Genomic DNA, 21,827 nt, shown 5'->3' with positions numbered 1-21,827 from the left:
TCACAGAGCTCTGGGCATGCCCCACACAGCGGCAAAAATGGGGGCCACGCCAACGAGACCATGCCCCTTCATTTTGGGTGTGTGCTTGTATCCCTCCTCCCAACTTTAGAAAGTTGGGAGGTATGTAAACTAAACTAAATTCTACAGTACATGACCACAATAAGACCAGAATGCAACGCGTGAAGAACAAATTAATGTATTAATTTCCACTTTATTTTTATTCACCAATCCATTTATATGTATATATATATATATATATATATATATATATATATATATATGTAGCATGCAACGTCCGGCACTCCAAATAATCAAGCAAGCAATATGTCGGGTGCCCTCCTCTTGTTATGCAAAAGTCTAAAGAGATTACAGGTGGCACTCACGGACTAACTCAAGAACGACCAGGAACGTCAGGTAACCTGACGAAGGATATTAAAATCTGAAACGTTGTAAGCAGACTTGGGGGTTCCAGGTCGTTCTTGAGTGAGTCCGTGAGTGCCGCCTGTAATCTCTTTAGACTTATACATACATATATATATATATATATATATATATATATACACACAACAAATGTAAATGGCACAGTGGGTGATGAGGTCCTAACTGTGCATGCGTATGCACCTCAATGCACAGGCGCGTCAGACAACAACAACAGGCATTGCTGGTCAGTGACAGGATGGTGCGAAAAATCTGATCACACGGGCGTTCACAAGGTGATTGACAGGAAGAGGTCGTTTGTGGGTGGCAACTGAGCATTTATTGTGAGTGTCCAGAAAAACGCAGGCGTTCCCAAACGTTTTCACGGAGGGTGAGTGATGTCAGCCCCTGCCCCGATCATCCTGTTCTCATTGCACTGTAGGAGTATGTCCTGGGCTGCACTCACACTGCACACACTGGATTTTTGAAGCTCGGCATATACATGCAATCGCACACTTGTACGGCGAATATACACTCCCCCTGGGGGCGGTGACTATCTGAATGCAGGACAGCAAAGTTTGCAGTCCAGCGATCAGATCTGAATCACCCCCCATGTCTGGTACAGTGGTACAGTTTTCACCGGTGGGCGTGGCAGGTGCTGTTGAGCTGTCAGGATCCCGCCAACTGCTATCAACACAGAGTGGGGACATTGGAGTTGTAATGGGGGTAGGAAGGAACAGCACATTAAAGGACAGATGTACCAAGCCTTGAACAGTGATAAAGTGGAAAGTGATAAACTACTAGCCAACCAACCAACCAACCAACCAACCAACCAACCAACCAACCGTCAAACAGGGCCTGTGTCATGGCAGTTAGGTGCTGAGTGGCTGCTTATTTATCACTCTCCACTTTATCACTTTTTAAGGCTTAGTACATCTGGCCCTCACAGTGAAGCCACTTCAGTGCATGCACAATTAAGTGAAAAACAGGGCTTCATGGTTCATACATTAACCCAAATGCAGTGGTTGCTGAACACAGCAACACTAACAATGGGGTGGTCTTCAGGTTGCCGACTGTCGGGATCCCGGCGCACAGTATACCGATGCCAGAATCCCGACAGCCGGCATACCGACAGATATTCTCCCTCGTGGCGGTCCACGACCTCGCTGGAGGGAGAATAAATAGCCACCGTGCCCACAGTGTGGCGAGCGCAGCGAGCCCGCAAGGGGCTGATTTGCGCTCGCCACGCTGTTGGTATGCCGGCGGTCGGGCTCCCGGCGCCAGTATGCTGGTCGCCGGGAGCCAGGCTGCCGGCATACCATACTACACCCCTAGCAATGCATAAAGCATTTACATAAGGTTTATGAAGAGGGAAAGTAGATGTGCTCCTTGCACATACAGTTGTGTCCTCATACACTGAGGGATAGATTTATTAAAATGTACATTAGGTTCTTTATAAGCAGGGTCATTCTTCACTGTATTATCGTGGAGAAGCGGGACCTTATTTCTGGTTAATTTACTAATCCTAGCTTGTACGTTATGGGAGCGCGTTATCCCACCCCTCTGGTGATACGCGTCCTCCCATAATGGGCGTCCGCTTTGGCTGCAGTCACATCTTCCGCGCCTGCGCCGTCCAGCATCTCCCAGTGTGCAGTTCGGGAGTTAGGCTGGATGCGCGGAATGAATGTGTGGACGCCGGGACTGCTGGGATGAAAGGAGAGTAGCTGCTAAAGCCAGCCACAGCGCCGGGTCCAGCAGTGAACAGTCAGAAGGCAGGAGACGGAAAGAACGAACGTTAATAAGTCAGGTATCTCATAGGTGCTGTAGTTAAAAGATAGAGGCGCTGAAAGGCTGTGGCAGGATACCGTCGCAGCTAATAATAGCACATGGCCAGGTTCATACATCAGGGGAAGCGCTATCTGACTGCGGCACATAACATGTGCAGATAGCACATTACTCCATAAAGAAGATTAATAAATCTACCCCTGAGTACCTTTATGCTATATTTGCGAAAGATCCCTGACATGACTGAGATGCTCCTAGTTGATAAGCATACCATATATTCCTTTACATTTGCATCTTATTCACATCGCAGATGCAGCGAAAAGCTGCTCACATTGTACTAGAGAAGCTAGGCTGCAAATTTAACTGCACAGGAACTGGCAGACCCTACATACAAAGTCACAGATGAAGCATAATGGAAAAGCGTCAGCAGCTAACATTGGAGTCTTTTACACAGATTCAGACTCAGACGCACACAGATGGATAAATGTCACATGTTCTAGTGGTCAGTGTATGCTAGCAATGTAGTATGTCACTTCCAGTTGTTATAATTATGTGAATAAGATGCACATTTTGAGCAAAACAGACACTCAGTGCCAGGGACCATTTGGAGCAAATTGAGCCAGAGTATAAAAGGACACATCTGTATTTTGTCATTAGTTAATTAAGAATTTCTCACATGCTCAATGAGATCATATTGGCAAGATGCCTGAACTATAAAACGTGGGACTGCCACATGCCAATAAAGTGCTTCTTTGTAGGTGAGACATTCTTATCTGTGAGTTAAGTTTAGCCCAAAAGACAAGGGTCCTCATTTCGAGTTGTTCGCTCGCTAGCTGCTTTTAGCAGCATTGCACACGCAAGGCCGCCGCCCTCTGGGAGTGTATCTTAGCTTAGCAGAATAGCGAATGAAAGATTAGCAGAATTGCTACTAAATAATTCTTTGCAGTTTCTGAGTAGCTCCAGACCTACTCACAGATTGCGATCAGCTCAGTCCGTTTAGTTCCTGGTTTGACATCACAAACACGCCCTGCGTTCGGCCAGCCACTTCCCCGTTTCTCCAGACACTCCCGCGTTTTTCCCTGACACGCCTGCATTTTTTAGGACACTCCTGGATAACGCTCAGTTACCACCCAGAAACGCTGCTTTCCTGTCAATCACTCACCGATCAGCAGAGCGACTGAAAAGCGCTGCAGAATCCGCAGCAAATCTACTAAGTAACTAAGCGCATGCGCCCTGCGTGCCTTGCGCATGCGCATTTTGCAACAGATCGCAGCATAGCGAAAATCGGCAACGAGCGAACAACTCGGAATGACCCCCAAAATCATGTAGCTTTACCCAATAAAATCCATTATGCTGCTAGCAGTGAGTTCACTACATTAATATGCTAACATCCTCAGACGTGCTACATATGCAGTACAGGCTTGTGAAGCTCTCAGTCTTGTCTAGCTTTAGACTGGCAAAAATAATATAGCATGTAATTTGCTTCTCAGGGTAACAGTCTGATCTCGTTGCGAAGAATATAACTATATAAAACTTCATAAATCTAAAGTAAATGTGATAAAAAAAAGGAGTTAAAGATTTATAAACAATAATCTAGTTATTCAAATAAAACCTACTGTAAATGAATAATGCTGCAAAATTAATGGGATCTATAAATACAGTATAAGACTGTAATATAGCTAAAATAAAGCATACCTGGTACCTAGCTATATGTCCCTGATAAAGTCTGAGTGTTGCCATTGCTTTGCATCAGGATGAAACGTGTTGGTACATTGTTTAATTGGCTGATGTCCAGGACTGTTTCTAGACATTATGGCTCCCAGTGCGAACATTAAAGATGTGCTTGCCCCCCCCCCCCATATTCTTAAAAATGTAGCAAACTGGCAAACATTTGCATGGGACAAAAGGGCATGGCCTAACTGCAAGGGGCGTGGCCACGCAAGAAAATCATATGCCACATATGCACAAACACGCACACACACACTCACATATGCACACACACACACACACACACACACACACACACACACACACACTCACTCACTCACTCACATATGCACATACACATATGCACACATAGCCAGTGTCCCAAACACTGAATTAAGCACTGCCTGAAGTTGAGACTGAGCTGGATGTGTGTTCTCCTGTGTTGCACTACAGCCTGCAATCTGTCACTGCCCGACAGGTGTTCGGGACATAGACAGGGCATTCAGGAGGTGGGCGCAGCCAGAAGGAGGGCGCACTGCTGGCAATCCCCACTTCCCACTCCACTCTAAACAGAGCATTCAGGAGACGGGCGCACTGTTGGCAATCCCTGCCAACCCCCCCTCTCAGGGAGCATGATGCCTGTGTGCTGGGGCAGGGGTGCAGATACTGGCCACGGAGTACAGCATGGCTCGCCTGCCCCTAGAAACGGTCCTGCTGAAAGGTCCAGCTAATATTGACCTCATCATTTTATCTATACAGCATATATGATTCCAACTTTTCTGGTACATTTGCATATATAAACATATTTCATATATATATATTTTATCGTTTGAGCTTTAGTAAGGAAGAATTGGTCTATGGAGTAATTTTGAGATATCAGATAATTTTTCTAAATGTTACATACGGACCCATCTTTTTTGCTGTTAGCGTGGGTGGTAAGCCCACAACTCACATCGTGGCACTAGTTTTGTTGGAATTCTACTCGTACCTCAGGAGGGTTCAAGCAGAAATCCTCTAGTCGCAGGTTTACAGCATGGCTATTGAATAGCTCTGGACACTCATTCCTAGCGCTATTCAATAGCCTGTTTAATTGAATTCCCACAGTTAGATAGGAAAAGTTTTCACTTAAAATGTATATTCAATAACATGCATTTATTTGAGTGACCACAAGGATGTCTAGTTAAAAGTTACATGGACACGTGACAAGCTGTGATTGTGTGACAAGCCTGACCAGGGCCAGTTCAAGGGCCTTTCGATCAGTGTGGTCAAATGGGGGTGCCACACCATTGGGGTGCAGTTCAGCCGCCACTGCTAGGACTGCTGACTGGCGCTGATCACCAGCCACCAACAGCTACAACATTATCTGGGCCTGGCACCAGGGACATCACTGGGAGCCCACTCAGCCACTATGACTCCAATCTGCCCAGCGCCAGTGTGCCGTATTTTAAGTCCTGTTTGCAGTATTGCATTTTCCGCCTGATGCTTTCCATCTGGCTACCAGCATTTACACACCTCCTCCCATAATGTGCTGAGTACCGGGTCACAGATTTTCCAGTCTGACGTCCTTTACAGCAGTGGGGATCTCCACATACAGTAGTCCATGTGACACGGGCTGTTCATTGAGTACAGCACTCAGAGGTAAGCAGGCTGCGGAAATATACAAGTGAGGGGGCGTCAAACTTAAAGAAAGGTTTACCTGTGGCTGTCCAGCTCTGCCTGCTGGGACTTGTAGCACTACAACAGATGTGTGTGTGTGTGTGTGTGTGTGTGTGTGTGTGTGTGTACATATATATATATATATATATATCCCATATGGGTTGGCAATGCATACATGGGCAAAACCCAGCACCAATTTAAAGAACGTATAGCGCAACATGCTTTAGAATCTGGACACAGTAACCAACCAGTGGCTGTCTCCAGGGTAAACACAGTGTATCATCTATCCATGTCATGTTAATAGATCATGTACCTGCCCTATTGAGAGGCGATAATAGACCTAAACAATTCTTACAGAAGCAAAGCAGGTGGATTTATACTGTAAACACCCTTACTCTGGGTGGTTTGAATGATTCTCTTGGTCTGCAGTGTTTTTTTAATGTAATATCACCTTCATTAAAACAACAGCAGTGAAGTGCTATTTAGATTTGATTAGATAAGCTGAAGGCTGCATAAGCCTGAGGCCATATAAGCGATCAACTTTTTGTGATTGGTTGTTAAATGACTAAGCAGTTGCTAGGCAGATCAGTTTTCCCGGTTGGTTTTTTCCTATTGGATTAGAGGGTTGTGCATCAGGATGAAGAGGAGGGTCTTAGGTTAGTATATAGGGGGTGGCCATTTTGCTAGACTCCCTCTTGCCTTTCAGTTTATGCCCGCCCGCCCTCCCAGAATGCGTCTACGTTTTTTGTTCTTGCTGTGGGCTATTGAAAGCCAGATTGGCGGGAAATCGCTGCCAACCAGCTGTCACACAGGCATAAGTGGTCATTGTGGGGCTCCCTCTTTAAATGGACGGCAGGTGTGTCCTTTTCTTGCGGTTGGACATTTAGACGTTCCCCTGCGGGAACCGAACGTTTGCCAGAGAAAGAGGGGTAAGGCCAGCACAATGCGGGTTATGCGGGAAGGAGGCGGGGTATGTGTACTCCCCTCCTTGGTTTGGTGGTTTTTCATCTAGGTGACGGGTGCTGGTGTTTGGCAGCGGTTTTCTGTTTGCCATCCTCCAAACTAAAGTTAATTATATATTCAATTCAATTCTAATTCGGCCTCAATTATTAGTTTAAAGAGTTGGTCAGCGATTAATAAACATCGTCTGACCTTTAACTCCAGCTACGGTGTCCGTGTCTTTATTTCAGTGTGTGGTGTGGTTTTATTTAGTGATAAGCTAGCTTAAGTAAAAGGTTTATGTAATCACAATAAAGTTATGAGCGGCTTATTAACAAAGTGGAAGTTGCAGTTATATCTATATATGCACAGTGTCCTTTTTTCACTATTATCTTGATACTTTGTCATTTTATGCTGCTACGATTGATTTGGAATGTTAGCTTGTGCTTATGTTACATTAGTTTCTAAGTATCTGTGTTGCTTAGTAGCCTGTTTGTATACAGCACTCAGGCTGAGAGGTGCCGCCAGATGAGATAACAGGGGCAGTGACATTCGTTCTTGATGCGTGGTTCCGGATCTTGGAACGCGGTGCCTCTCAGGTGAGTCTGATTGCACACTAATGTGATGTTAGGTGAAGGTATAAATGTTTTTAATGTGTTAATTTGTTATGCTGTCCCTGATGATGGGGATTTGTCCCCAAAACATAGGAATGCAATAAAGGACATTTTTTTTAAACTTCAATAAGACTGGACGCTTAAAACATCTGATTAGCAAAGAAAAGTCTCTTTATTCCATCCTACGGTGTTTCGGGGTGTAACCCCGTCGTCAGGGACATAGCGTTCACAAAAGGCAAACTTGTTACAAAGCAAAATCATGCTCACCTGTCCCTGGTGTTCAGCGTCCGCCATTCCCGCACACACTACACCGTGGTCGCCGGATGATGACGTCAGCCAATTGCGTCGGGTAGAAACCAGGGTCACATGAGGCAGGGTCGTTACTAGGTAACGCTAAACAAACATAAAAGTGACGTGTTTATCCATGGCTAGGGGGGACAAGCACCAATCAAGATCGCCGTCAAGTTTACAGACGACAGCATGCACGTAACAGACACTGGGACAGCACGGCTTCAAGTACCAGCCGGAGTGACTCTGATAATAACCCACAGTCTGATGGTGCGGCAGCGGGTGCTCTCCCTTTAGGGGTACAAACAAGATCAGCACGTCACCCGGGTCCTGCACGCGGACGCAGAGGTCGGGGCAAAATAAAAGATGCAAACAGCACAAAACCTCCTCGTCGTTGAATGAGATTGTCTTCAATCTTTCTTCTTCTCCCCTTACACCTGAAGAAACCAAAATCCTCTCAAAAGGGTTGTCTTTTGTTCCAACCACTCACCCTGACCCATTGCAGTGGAAAGCTGATGTTTCCAACCTTAGTAGGACGCTGAGGATCAAAGAACATTTTGGTATGAGATCTACCATGACGTTATCAGAGCAGATTCCTAGCAAATTAAGAAAATCATGCCACGTTCTAAGTTTGACCCTGTTTCAAACAATTCCTCCATTAAGACTTTCTCACGTTTGTTGGACGATGCAGTTTCTACTCCACATAGTCAGGTGGTATATAACAATTTGAATAAAGATGAATGGACTGCTTTAAACAACTTGGCACAAAGAACTGACCTCATCATACGCAATGCCAACAAAGGGGGTGCCATAGTCGTGCAGGATCTGATTATTTATTAGAATGTAATCGCCAATTAGATGATGTTGACACATATGAATTACTGTCTGTTGATCCTACCATTAGGTTTAAGAGAGAATTGGATGATGTTTTGAGCTCTGCACACATATATGGCACTATAACCACTGAGATTTTGATTTTGAATGCCTTGAAGGTTGATTTTCCTAGGGTCCCAACATTCTACACGATCCCAAAGATTCACAAGTCTTTGGTGAACCCCCCGGGGAGTCCCATAGTGTCAGCCAGAGACTCATTATATCATCCACTCTCCATTTACCTAGATTCTTACCTAAATCCATGTATCCAGAGAGTACCTTCATATCTAAAAGACACTACTACTCTGTTGATTGAATTGGAGGCTTTAGGTCCTATACCCGGTGATTTGATAATGTGTGGAGTAGATGTGACTAGCATCTACACCTGTATTCCACACAATGCAGGTGTGGAGGCAGTACAGCAATTGATTACCGATAACCCTTTATACATAGGACCCCCGGTATCTTTTTTCTTGCGTCTGTTGTGGCTGGTACTTACCCGGAATTATTTTACCTTTAACTGTAATTATTTTCTACAGAAGGCTGGGTGTACGATGGGGTCCCCGGTGGCCCCATCATACGCGAACGCCTTCATGTATAGCATTGAAAACAGCCAACTGGGCTTAGGCACGCACATCAATCCGCATGTTTATTATTATAGAAGATATATAGACGACCTACTAATTTTTTGGCAGAGCACAGAACTAGCTTTAAAGAACCTCTTGGATTCCCATAATGCGACAGACAGTGTTATTAAATTTACATATGAGATGAGTTCCATGTCTATCTAGATGTTTTGATTACAGTACAAGAGGGTTTGATTAAGACATCTTTGTACATTAAACCCACTGACAGAAATTCTTTTTTGAGTCATGACAGTTTCCACCCATTGGCTCTACGCAAGGGTCTGCCTTATAGTCAATTTTTAAGAGTTAGACGGATTACTTTGGATCCCATTGAATGTGAACAGGCTATTAACCTCATGTTGGATAAATTTATAGAAAGGAGGTACCCTAGGAGTGAACTTAATACTCTTAAAGCCAAAGTCCTAAATATGCCTAGAGAACAAACGTTGTTGGGACGAGCGACCACACCTACAGGTAGTGGCAATACCAATAATATACTTATCCATGGGTTAATAAATTCAAAGTGGTTACACCGCAAACTACCAAAACAGCCAAATCTTTATGGACGTTAGTCAGCTCTGACAGAGATTTACCAGCTTTACATAATAGTTGTTTACTCCCGAGTTACAGAAGAGGCAAGAATACAGCTGATTTAGTAGTTAAGTTGGATGTTTTTCCACTTACCAAACAGAGCCTCATTTTTTAAGACCTAAATTGGGATGTTTTAGATGTTTGGGATGTTCTACATGTAACACTCTAACTGGTCCCACATTTAATCATCCCCTTACGGGTAAAACATATAAGATAAATCATCGGGTTACATGCACCACCACACATGTGGTTTACATGCTAAAATGTCCATGTGGATTAGCCTACGTGGGCAAAACCCAAAGGCAATTCCGTGAGCGAATGGCAGGACACCATAGCTCGATCAAACAAGCCTTAGAAAAAGGAACCAGTGATTAGCCGGTGGCCAGGGACTTTTTACAGGCTTGACATAATATAGCTAGTATTAGAGCCATTATTATTGATCACGTGCCAGCCTCACACCGAGGAGGTAATCATGGCAAGATAATTTTGCAGAGAGAATGTAGATGGATTCACATGTTGAATACCTTAGCCCCTAGGGGACTTAATGAATATTTGGGCATACAATGTCTTATGTGAAGATTTAGTTCTCATTCCTCAGTTTTGGTAGTACAGGTTGAGTATCCCTTATCCAAAATGCTTGGGACCAGAGGTATTTTGGATATCGGATTTTTCCGTATTTTGGAATAATTGCATACCATAATGAGATATCATGGTGATGGGACCTAAATATAAGCACAGAATGCATTTATGCTACATATACACCTTATACACACAGACTGAAGGTCATTTTAGACAATATTTTTTATAACTTTGTGCATTAAACAAAGTGTGTGTACATTCACACAATTCATTTATGTTTCATATACACCTTATATACACAGCCTAAAGGTCATTTAATACAATATTTTTAATAACTATGTGTATTAAACAAAGTTTGTGTACATTGAGCCATCAAAAAACAAAGGTTTCACTATCTCTCTCTCACTCAAAAAAGTCCGTATTTCGGAATATTCCGTATTTCGGAATATTTGGATATGGGATACTCAACCTGTATTATTATTGTTAAATATTTAACAGTAGTGTCTATAATAGTTTGCTCAGGGTAGAATATCAGCAGTGAGTATACTTAATTGTGATACAAATGTAGTCATATTTTTTCTTATGCATATTCAATGTCCTTAGTTGAGTCATGTTTTATTATATGAAACAAGAAATATATATGTCTGCGATCCTGCGCTGCAATTTTAAAGCTGCCGTTTAAAATCGATGGGATTTACCCTCCAAAATCCCCACACACATATACAGCGAATACAAAGATGATTAAAAAACAGGCGCTCTTTAAAGTATTAAAACTTTAAAACATTGGAAGTTCACTTCAAACTATTTATAGCTACCTCCAGATCGGTGCCCAAGTGTTGACATGGGGTTGAAAAGACACTTACATAGCAGTTCAACCTTGCGTTCCTATAAAGGTATCTTTAAACAAGGATAACTTCTGAAGTTATCCATGCTGTGACGAACATTTATCTTCCATGGGACATTCTTGCTGCAGTTTTTATTTTTGTGTTATTTTATGAATAAAACCTGTGTATGTTTTTATGCACGTTGGTTTGGCTGCTTCCTATCCACTGCATATGGGGATCGTTTGAAAGATACCTTTCAGTGCACTCGGGACTGAAACCAAATGTAAGTGTTATTCAATACGACCGCTGTGTGTGATAGGATCAACTTCATCCAGACCTGTTTAAAGATACCTTTATAGGAACGCGAGGTTGAACTGCTATGTAAGTGTCTTTTCAACCCCACGTCAACACTTGGGCACCGATCTGGAGGAAGCTATAAATAGTTTGAAGTGAACTTCCAATGTTTTAAAGTTTTAATACTTTAAAGAGCACCTGTTTTTTAATCATCTTTGTATTAGTTGTATATGTTTTATTATATGTCTTGCATGTGGGTAAGTTTAGTGTTTTTTTTGTTGTGTCACACTTTTTTCTTAGTGTTTAACAAATCACTTTTATGTTTGTTTAGCGTTACCTAGTAACGACCCTGCCTCATGTGACCCTGATTTCTACCCGGCGCAATTGGCTGATGTCATCATCCGGCGACCACGGTGTAGTGTGTGCGGGAATGGCGGACGCTGAACACCAGGGACAGGTGAGCATGATTATGCTTTATAACAAGTGTCTGTATTGCTACTGTATATAAGCACAGTCTGTTGTTTGCCTTTTGTGAACACTATGTCCCTGACGACAGGGTTACACCCCGAAACGCCGTAGGATGGAATAAAGAGACTTTTCTTTGCTAATCAGCTGTTTTAAGCCTGCATGAGTGCCGCTGGATTTCCCTGCTATATATATATATATATATATATATATATATAGAGAGAGAGAGAGAGAGATTATATATACAATATTATTATTATTATTATTATTATTACTTTTCATTATTTATTTTTTAGAAAAAGTCACCAGGCCCACAATGCGTCGGCCTCCCGGGATACTTCCCACTTGATTCAACTGCCACTCTGTGCCTGGGTAAAATCCTTAGATGCACCAATAAGGCAAACTACACCTACATCTACAGTATGGTTAACTTATCTGCCATAGATCCATACTACCTTGCTGATCTCCATCAGAGGAGCACACATACCCTATGACACGTTTAGGACCTGTGTTCCTTTACCAGAAGTAATAAGGCATTGTACCCTATTCAGTTGTATGTATGTTACTACATGTTGATTTTGGGTAAAAGTCAGTTCACACCCCCTGAAAGAATATTTATCAGTGATTGATTATCTATGGATAAATTCAGATATTAGTATCTTTAAATTATGTTTTTGTTATTATTATTATTATTATTATTATTATTATCCTTTATTTATATGGCGCCACAAGGGTTCAGCAGCGCCCAATTACAGAGTACATGAATAATCAAACAGGAAAACAGCAACTTACAGTTGATGACAGTATAGGACAAGTACAGGGTAAATACACATAGTTACATCAGCAGATGACACTGGAATAAGTATTAGGTGGCAGAAGACTGCTGGATTTGGTGCAGTTGAAGATTATTAAAGTAAGAAAGGATAAGCACATGAGGGAAGAGGGCCCTGCTCGTGGGAGCTTACATTCTAAAGGGGAGGGGTAGACAGACAGGGGTGACACAGATGGGGTACTTTATTACTCTGTCTCTGTTGTCTTTCCAATTACTGATATCATTATATAAGTGTCAGGATATTAGTACTTCAATATTTTCAGCATCAGACTCACTGTCTGCTATATTTTCACTAGAACAAATGTTGTATTTTTTAGATTTAGAATGACAAATGATGAAGACTAAAGGCCTAATTCAGACCTGATCATAGATGTGCTAAATTTAGCACATCTACGATTAGTCACACAGACATGCGGAGGGACGGCCAGTACCGGACTAGTCCGCCCGGCATGTCAGGCACAACCCCCCCCCCCCCCCAACAAGTAGCTAAGCATCGCACAGCGGTGATGCTTTTGTACTGGACGAGTAGCTCCCTACCACCGCAGGTCCTGCGTGCTGGCAGGGAGCTACTCGTCGCTGCCTGGGTCGCAGCGGCATGTGACATCACGCAGCCGTCGCGGCCCGCCCTCCCCAATGGTCCAGGCATGCCTGCGTTGGCCGTACCGCGCCCCCTAAACGGCAGCCAAACCCCGCCGGCGCGCCCTCTCCCGCCCAGTCAGGCAGAGGCGATCGCAGAGCTAAGATAGCCGTCGGTTGTCTGGCATGCACTGTGGCACCGGCGCATGCGCAGATCATACCTGATCGCTGATGTGCGAAAACGCACAGCAGCGATCAGGTCTGAATTAGCCCCTAAGTCTATGACACCCTGTTATTTTGATGACTAAAACATAAGTTTTAAGGGTACAATCATTGCATTTAACCACTTTACTGACAATTTTTCCCTTCAAAAGCGTTAACAACATTGTTTTTTAAAATTTATTTTATTTAATAAAGTTGAAAAAGTTTTTTTTTAAATATTTAAACATTATATTATGCACATCTGCAGAACGGATCTCCTCGTCAAAAATGGGGGGACAGGGTGGGACGGCGCAGTTGCATGAAATCTGACCATGCCAGTTAAGTGATTTTAAATGATCATCTTTAAGAGTGCCCCTGATTTCTTTATTAGCCACTGATAATTAATTTTTTCTCTGAGTACACTGTATTCTACAACACCGAGTTACATTCCAGGTACTTTTTATATAGATAATCTACAAGTGTTGTTTTTTGTGAAATTATTGATTATTAATAATAATCTGTTGTAATATCTTTTTTACCTTATCTACCTAATTTCATCCATCTAGCATTTAGGTTAAATGCTGAAAGCTGGGAGGTCTACTGTAACTTCTGCTCATGGGTATAGAGTTATGGAACCGATGGTGCAGGATATCATACTGCAAACAATAGTGCAGGATATGAGACTGGAACCGAAAGAGAGCCAGGAGTGCAGCAGGATGGTAATCTGCATTTGGAGTCACTAGGAAAGAGAAGAATCTGTAGGAGCTCCCTGAAATAGCACACAGTTAGGCTGTGGACAACATTGCACTGGCACCTATTGTCTCTCAAGGAAGTCCTTTTATACCCCTTGCTGATCAGGGATAGGCTGTGGGCATCATGTGACTGCAGACTGGTCTCCAATTGGAGTTTCGGCAATCACTTGACTATACCAACATGGCGGCGATCAGCAATTGAGGTGGGGGGAAAACTCATGAGGTAAAATAGGGAAACTGGGGTGCACCTTGGGCAACGCTAGGCTCTAAGGGACTGATAGCACTGCTGCAATCGGGAATCTGCAAACTTACACACAGAAGCACTCGCAGGTGCATAACTGGCCTGGAGGGAGATTAATCAATTTATGTCTCAGTCCCATGCTCAAACTTAATGTTTTGCAGTTTGTATGCTGAACAGAGTTTTCAGACAAGAAACTCGTTAAAGCAGGATATCCTGACCTGCAGGATATTGACAGATGCAGTGGTGGGAATCAAATAAATTAACAACAGGTTCTATGTCCTAATGAACATTTTAAGTATACCAAAAGATAAACCGAAAGGATAGTTTAATAATCCATGCATTTAATACTCAAATAAGAACAATAAAAGAGGTACACAAAGATTATGTTAGAAGAAAGAGTTTTAAAATATTAAATAATACCTGACACATTACAATTCAAAACTACACCCTTAACTTAAGTCTGCAACATGAGGGTCCTGCAGCAGCTACTGCACTTTATACAATATTGTTTGTTTGTTACCCAAAGAATATTACACGGCCGAGGGTGCTGCTGTTTAGTAAGTGTGTTTTTACACATATTATTATAGCAAAACTTATGACTAGGTCTAGGTGGTCACAGACACAGTCCGTCAGTCAGTCACACAGGAACTATGAAGAGCAGCACTGCTCCTCTTCTCTGGCGCAGCACATGACAGGACAGAACAGCCAGGGGTGGGCATGTGCAGCAGGAGGATAATGATTGCACTTTCTGGGGACACAGAGAGTGTCACAGACAGTGCAATGCCAGTGCTTGCGGTGGCGCAGCCCGCAACTGCTAGCATTAGCATCGCGCGGGTCCGTGACAAGCAGCTGCACCGGACGGGCGGCAGGCGGCATTGACTGGAGGGGCAGGCGACTTTGTTGGAGGCGGCAGGGTGAGATCCGTGCACCGTGTGCGCGTGATGTCATGACGTCCGCACCCGCTGCGCCCCCCCCAGGATTTGGATTCTGCGCTCCAGGCCGATTGATCAGGCAGGCAGGTGGCGCTAGTTAGCAAACGGTTCCCAGAACCATACCTAGCATTAGGTATCGGTTCTGCGGAACCGGTGCGAACCGGCTGAATCCCACCACAGGACAGATGGGACATGCTTGCCGAAGAGCCAAATCAGGAATGGGTGGGGAAAGGTGAGTAACCCATCGGAAACTGGGACATTTTGGTGCAGTACCCTCCTTTTTGGAGTGGCCCCAGGACCCTTTAGTTCTAGTGAATGTACTTGGAGAATTGAAAGAACACTTGGAAGACTGGGTGGATGATGACATCTGGGGACCAAAATACTCAGAGGAACCACTGCATGGAGAAGACATGGAAGTGTAACCAACTTGCATGTCCAAGGATGGAGACTTTTGTTCAGATTTTGAAGTGCTTCTTTTCTTGTAGACTGTAGACTAACTCTCTCTGCACATGTTACATCTGCCCCACCTGCACTGCACATGATTTTGCCAATAAGAGAAAAATGTTTCTGCTGTGATCAAGTCTGAATTAGGCCCCCTGTGCCAAAATTCTGCAAACCACTCAAACACAGTGGTTCAGGACAGTGCTTCTTACCCAAAAGTACCTCGCAGTCGGTCAAAACTCTTCTGCTGTGGCAGACCACTCTTGTAGTCGTAGAAGATCATGGCTCTTCAGTAGCCTCTGTTGAACTCCATAACGAGTTTGTGAAGGAAGTGAACATGCTGACTTCTTCAGTGTGCAGTGCTGCTTATGTACAGTTCTGTGCCTTGAAATTCCACAATAATTTTGGATTACAGTTCACAACAGGATTGTCAGATTGAGTCTACTCTACCTATGCACTGCAAATCCGGAAAACGTATTGCATCCCCCTCGTATATGTATTATACCAATTACGCTTAGATTCTGCTGATAAATTCATATCTATTATATTAGCTCTGTAATGTGCTGGATTTCACAACTAGTGCAGGGATTAATCTGTGTAATAGTAGTCTAAAATTTCCTGTAGTTTACACATGTTAATATTTATTTTTACAGTATTGCTAAATGGTGCGATGTTTGGAAAAAGGCTGATGAAGCATAAAATTGCTGGAAATATGCTCTGCTTGAGGAAAAAAACAATATGTCTTTAACAGTTATTAATATTAACTCACAAAGACTTTTGAGGACATGTCAATCACACAGATTTCAGTAAAGGATAGTAATAGCAGTTTTTAATGCACTTTGAAAATGGTGCTTAAAGTGCTGGGTTTAAGGGGCTACCAAATTTAAAATATGAAGGGGGAGGGGGGGGGATTTAATTAGCCGCAGGGTTTATCCCACAAATAATTGGCTACAAAAAATTAAATTAAAAAGCCTTTTTTTCCCTTGACTAAAAAAACGGGATTCATACGTGGACAACCACTGCTTTCGCATAAACTGCGGAATCAGTGGGGTTTTCCTGCTTGTGACCCGATTTTTGTGGGTTTTTTAAACAGAAGTTCATATAACAGATGTACTCAGTTTGGGATGATGAGCATACAGGGCAGATGCTGGTAAATTTATTTTTTATCTTGTTTTGAGCACCAGATAGCAGCTGTTGCTGGTTGAGAGGTCTTTAAATGGTCTGGTAGTGGACCAAAGTCGACAGACAAGTAATGTATTGGCATGTAATATCATGGCATCAGTGCATTTAACAAGCTGATTTAAGTCAATGAAGCACAAGTTGTTTGGGATGTGATCTCATATACGAGCTGATTTATAAATATATTTATATATTTAGAAATATGTTGTCACTGCTATGACACTATGAGCCCACTGACACCAAAATTTAATCAAGTTGCTGCTACTAAGAAGTATTGTTCACTGGGTGCTGATAAAGAAATGATTATGGATTATTAAATTAAAGATTGGAGAGCGCCTTTCGTTGGATCTATCTAGGGACACCTAAGGTTTTGTTGCCTTATAGACAAAGGAAGCAACCCAACAACTATAAGGGATTGTGCATTTACCCTTTATTCAACTCTAAATTTATGGGAGGCAGTCAATTTGCCGGCTGTTGGGATCCCAGCTGTCAGGATAACAATGCCGGAATCCCGACACCCTGTGAAATACCGACGGGCGGAATCTTGGCCACCGGCTGGAATCCCCACATGGGTGGTGGCCCACGCCACCACCCGAGGGGGAATATAACCCTGTGGCGGCAGAAGGTTTCCACCGGGTCCAAAGCGTGGCAAACGCAGTGAGCCCATGAGGGCGTGTCCCCTCATGGGCACGCAGCGCTCGCCGTTGGTATCCCGGCTATTGGGATCCCGATGTCGGTCTCCTGACAGCCAGGATCCCAACAGCCGGTATATCATACTGACCCAATGTTTACACCTGCCCTGCCTTTCCTTCAGCGTGTGTTCCAGCACATTGCGCATGCCCATTGTGCTGGTACACACGCTAAAGGTCCGGCAGAACAGCCCAGGATGAGGCTGAAGTCGACAGACACTATATAAACTTAAATGTATTTACTGTATGATGACAACAAACTGAAATGTTGGGTATAAACTACAAAGCTAAATGTGCAATAACGCTTGTAATACAGTACATGCCTACTGGAGGCACAACAAGTGCGATATATGTTATACAGAAAAAGTAATATTTGTATGGAGCAACCTTTTTTATACATTGGAAGAATACTTTGATATCCTATGCTGGACATAAACATCAATCTAAGGACCTAATTCAGACATGATCGTAGATGTGTGAGAGAACGCACATCTGCGATCAATTTCTTTGACATGCAGGGCGATGTCCAGCACAGGGCAAGTCCGCCCTGCATGCCAGGTCCTGCCCCACACCCCCACACACATGCGGAAACATTGGCCAGCGGTGATGTTTTCACATGTTCGAGGGCCTGCGCAGCCTAGCTATCAAGGCAGATGGCTACTCGCCATGTTAAGGGTCGCAGCGGCTGTGTGTGATGTCATGCAGCCGCCTCGGACCGCTCCGCAAATGGTCCGGACATGCCTGCATTGTCCGGACCGTGCCACTAAAATGGAGCATCGATGCCCACAAAACGCAATGTCGACGCCCCCCTCCTGCCCCCCTCCAGGTTTTAAACTGCGTTCTGAAGAGAACGCAGTTTAGGACCTTGCACATGCGCGTACCGGTGTACGCGCACGAACAGATGTGCAAAAATCACTTCATAGCGATTTTAGCACATCTGTGACGGGGTCTGAATCGGACCCTAAGTCTGGTATTGTTTCACCTGTGAGTGGTGATTAATAAAAATATAGTAGTTGTTACAGGAAAAGTAGAGCATGCCCTTGTGTTATTGGATATATTATTTGGTCTCTACAAGTTTATGTTTTGCACCCCAACTCTTTCCACTAACATGTGTGGGGCCGCCCAGCACAGGGTAAGGCCACCGCGCATGCCGGGTCCTGCCTCCCCCCTCCCCTATAAATTGCGAGCGCTTCGCTAAACAGCTGCGATTTTAGCACTTTAGTGATCAATGCTGAATCGGCTACTTAATGGGGAGAGTACGATTATGTTATCCAAGGGATATTATATATATATATATATATATATATATATATATATATTCTCCATTCTTGAATACACTTGATTTCAGGAATCCACTCAAAATCAGATGTGCAGTATAAAGTTTTCAGGCAAGCATTAATGTAACCTGAACTTGAATGGGAACCTGGATATTTATTAGTAACAGCTGATGTAGCTGCATTGTATACAAATATCCGACATGAGGATGGCTTAGAGGGCACGAGATTCCATTTAGACAAAAGTGAACATGATGCCCTACATAAACAATTTATAATAGAAGGCATCTCAATGATTTTAACCAACAATTATTTTTGGTATGGTGAGGATTTTTATTTACAACGCACGGGAACTGCGATGGGCACTAGGCTGGCACCCAGCTATGCCAATCTGTTCATGGCCCATTGGGAGGAGTCAGCAGTGTGGGCAGATTGGCAGGCGGCTGCCAGCCTGGTGCTATACAATCGCTATATAGATGACATCATATTTATTTGGAGGGGGGTAGAACCTCTCTGGACTCGTTCTGTGAAAGATTAAATAATAACAATCGTAATATAAGACTGACTTTTGAGATCAGTGATACTACTATACATTTTTTGGATTTGACAAATTATGTAGACAATAACTGTATTCGTACAAGAAACTATAATAAGCCAACGGACTGTAATTCTTACATTGATATGAGTAGTAACCATCATGTAAATTGGCTGTCTAGTATCCCTAACACCCAATTTCAAAGATTACGTTGCAATTGCACAGATGTGGATGTATTTGACGAGCAGACTGTTGAAATGAAACAGCACTTCATTAGTAAGGGTTCTAAAGATGTATTGTTAGACAGAACCATAGACAAATGTAGAGGAATGGATAGAGACACCATCCTCACAAGTACAAGAAATAGGGGTGAGGATAGAAAATATGGGGTACCCTTCATTACTAAATATACAAATCAACACAGAGACTTGGAGAGTATTATAAAGAAACATTGGGGCATCTTACATGCGGACCCCAGTTTAAAGGAACATATTTCTGAGTTTCCTCGATTTATATATAGAAGAGCCCAATAATTTGAAAGACCTCTTAGTAAATAGTGCTATATAGACACCTAAGAGCAGTATTTCTATTTTAACCAAGGGCTTTCAGAGATGCGGTGATTGTGCTATGTGCAAAATTTGTAAAACGGACAGAAAACCGTAGAAGTCGTGTCCAATAGTAGCAAGAGAAAGGAGAAAATTAACACCTTTATCACATGTAATAGCAAGTATGTAATATATTTGTTAGAATGCCGGTGCGGCAAACAATATATTGGACGCACTACGCGTCCATTAAAAGATAATTAACAGAACACGTCAGAAATATCAGACGTGGTTATGTAAATCACAATGTATCTACTGTATACACTTTAAAAATACACATAATTGTGATCCCAGTCATATTAGATTCTTTGCAGGCATTAAAGTGGCTAAGCCTAATTGGAGAACTAACGATAGATCCGTTAGGCTAGCCAAATTGGAAATGCAAACTATTTTTGAGATGAAGACTTTGTTACCAGATGGCCTAAATAAAGAATTTGAGACTAAGTGTTTTTTTGTAACAATGTATTTTAATATGTCTCTTTTTCTTTTTCTCCCTATGCCTATGGATTACATTTGGAGGAATAGTATGATTGGGGATTGAATGCTTCTGTTTTATAATATACTGTATGGGATAATTTCTACTTAATAATGTGCTGTTATTTATATATAATATGTATTATCATGTATGTATTTTTTTATTTTATGTATCTATTGTAATTATTTTGGGATTACTGGGAAATGTAAGTAGGGGATGTCAGCACTATATAAATCCCTTTTGTCAGAATGGGTGTGTGAGTGAGATCAGCATCATCCGCCAACGATGACCGAACCTGGGACAATCCAATCAGAACATTCCGAAGAGTATATATAGGAGAATTGGAATCAACTACAGCAGATCTTGAGAAAGGGGGCGGACCCCCGAAACGCGTTTATGCTGTAAGTCGTGTGAGCTGATCCAGGAGAGAATCGCTACCTATCCGCACGCTTTAGGCTGTTTGCCGGTACAGCGGGCTGAGACATCCCGGGCGTCTCAGCAGTGAAGCACAGCCTCATTTTGGGTGCGGGTATGCGTCCTGAATCATTTTTAACCTGTTGTTAATAAATTCCCTGATGGGATTGCTTTTACCTTTATTACTTCGGTATTTGTCTATGGTGTTTGGAGAATGAGTCACCGCCTATAATAGTGCTGCGGGCTATACTGAAGGTGCAAGACGGGATTGCATGGTGTAAAGATACCTTTCAGTGAACGGTATTTTTCTCTATCGTCCTAGTGGATGCTGGGGTTCCTGAAAGGACCATGGGGAATAGCGGCTCCGCAGGAGACAGGGCACAAAAAGTAAAGCTTTACGATCAGGTGGTGTGTACTGGCTCCTCCCCCTATGACCCTCCTCCAAGCCTCAGTTAGATTTTTGTGCCCGGCCGAGAAGGGTGCAATCTAGGTGGCTCTCCTAAAGAGCTGCTTAGAAAAGTTTAGCTTAGGTTTTTTATTTTACAGTGAGTCCTGCTGGCAACAGGATCACTGCAACGAGGGACTTAGGGGAGAAGAAGTGAACTCACCTGCGTGCAGGATGGATTGGCTTCTTGGCTACTGGACATTAGCTCCAGAGGGACGATCACAGGTACAGCCTGGATGGTCACCGGAGCCTCGCCGCCGGCCCCCTTGCAGATGCTGAAACGAGAAGAGGTCCAGAATCGGCGGCAGAAGACTCCTCAGTCTTCTTAAGGTAGCGCACAGCACTGCAGCTGTGCGCCATTTTCCTCTCAGCACACTTCACACGGCAGTCACTGAGGGTGCAGGGCGCTGGGAGGGGGGCGCCCTGGGAGGCAAATGAAAACCTTTTTTGGCTAAAAATACCTCACATATAGCCTCCGGGGGCTATATGGAGATATTTAACCCCTGCCAGAATCCACTAAAGAGCGGGAGACGAGCCCGCCGAAAAAGGGGCGGGGCCTATCTCCTCAGCACACAGCGCCA

General features: G+C 43.3%; 1 protein-coding gene and 1 long non-coding RNA gene across 3 annotated transcripts in view; one reads left to right on the top strand and one right to left on the bottom strand.

The window, feature by feature from the left end:
- BMP6 (bone morphogenetic protein 6) overlaps positions 1–21,827 on the bottom strand; it is a 462,814-nt gene that overhangs the window by 171,706 nt on the left and 269,281 nt on the right. The gene's annotated exons all lie outside the window — the stretch shown is intronic.
- Positions 668–20,940, top strand: LOC134927962 (uncharacterized). Its single transcript, XR_010177790.1, has 3 exons — positions 668–808; positions 11,525–11,650; positions 20,438–20,940. It is a non-coding gene; the product is annotated as an uncharacterized LOC134927962 (long non-coding RNA).

This window comes from Pseudophryne corroboree, chromosome 5 (assembly GCF_028390025.1).
Source record: "Pseudophryne corroboree isolate aPseCor3 chromosome 5, aPseCor3.hap2, whole genome shotgun sequence".
Lineage (NCBI taxonomy): Eukaryota > Metazoa > Chordata > Amphibia > Anura > Myobatrachidae > Pseudophryne > Pseudophryne corroboree.
This window is presented reverse-complemented; position numbering and strand designations above follow the sequence as displayed.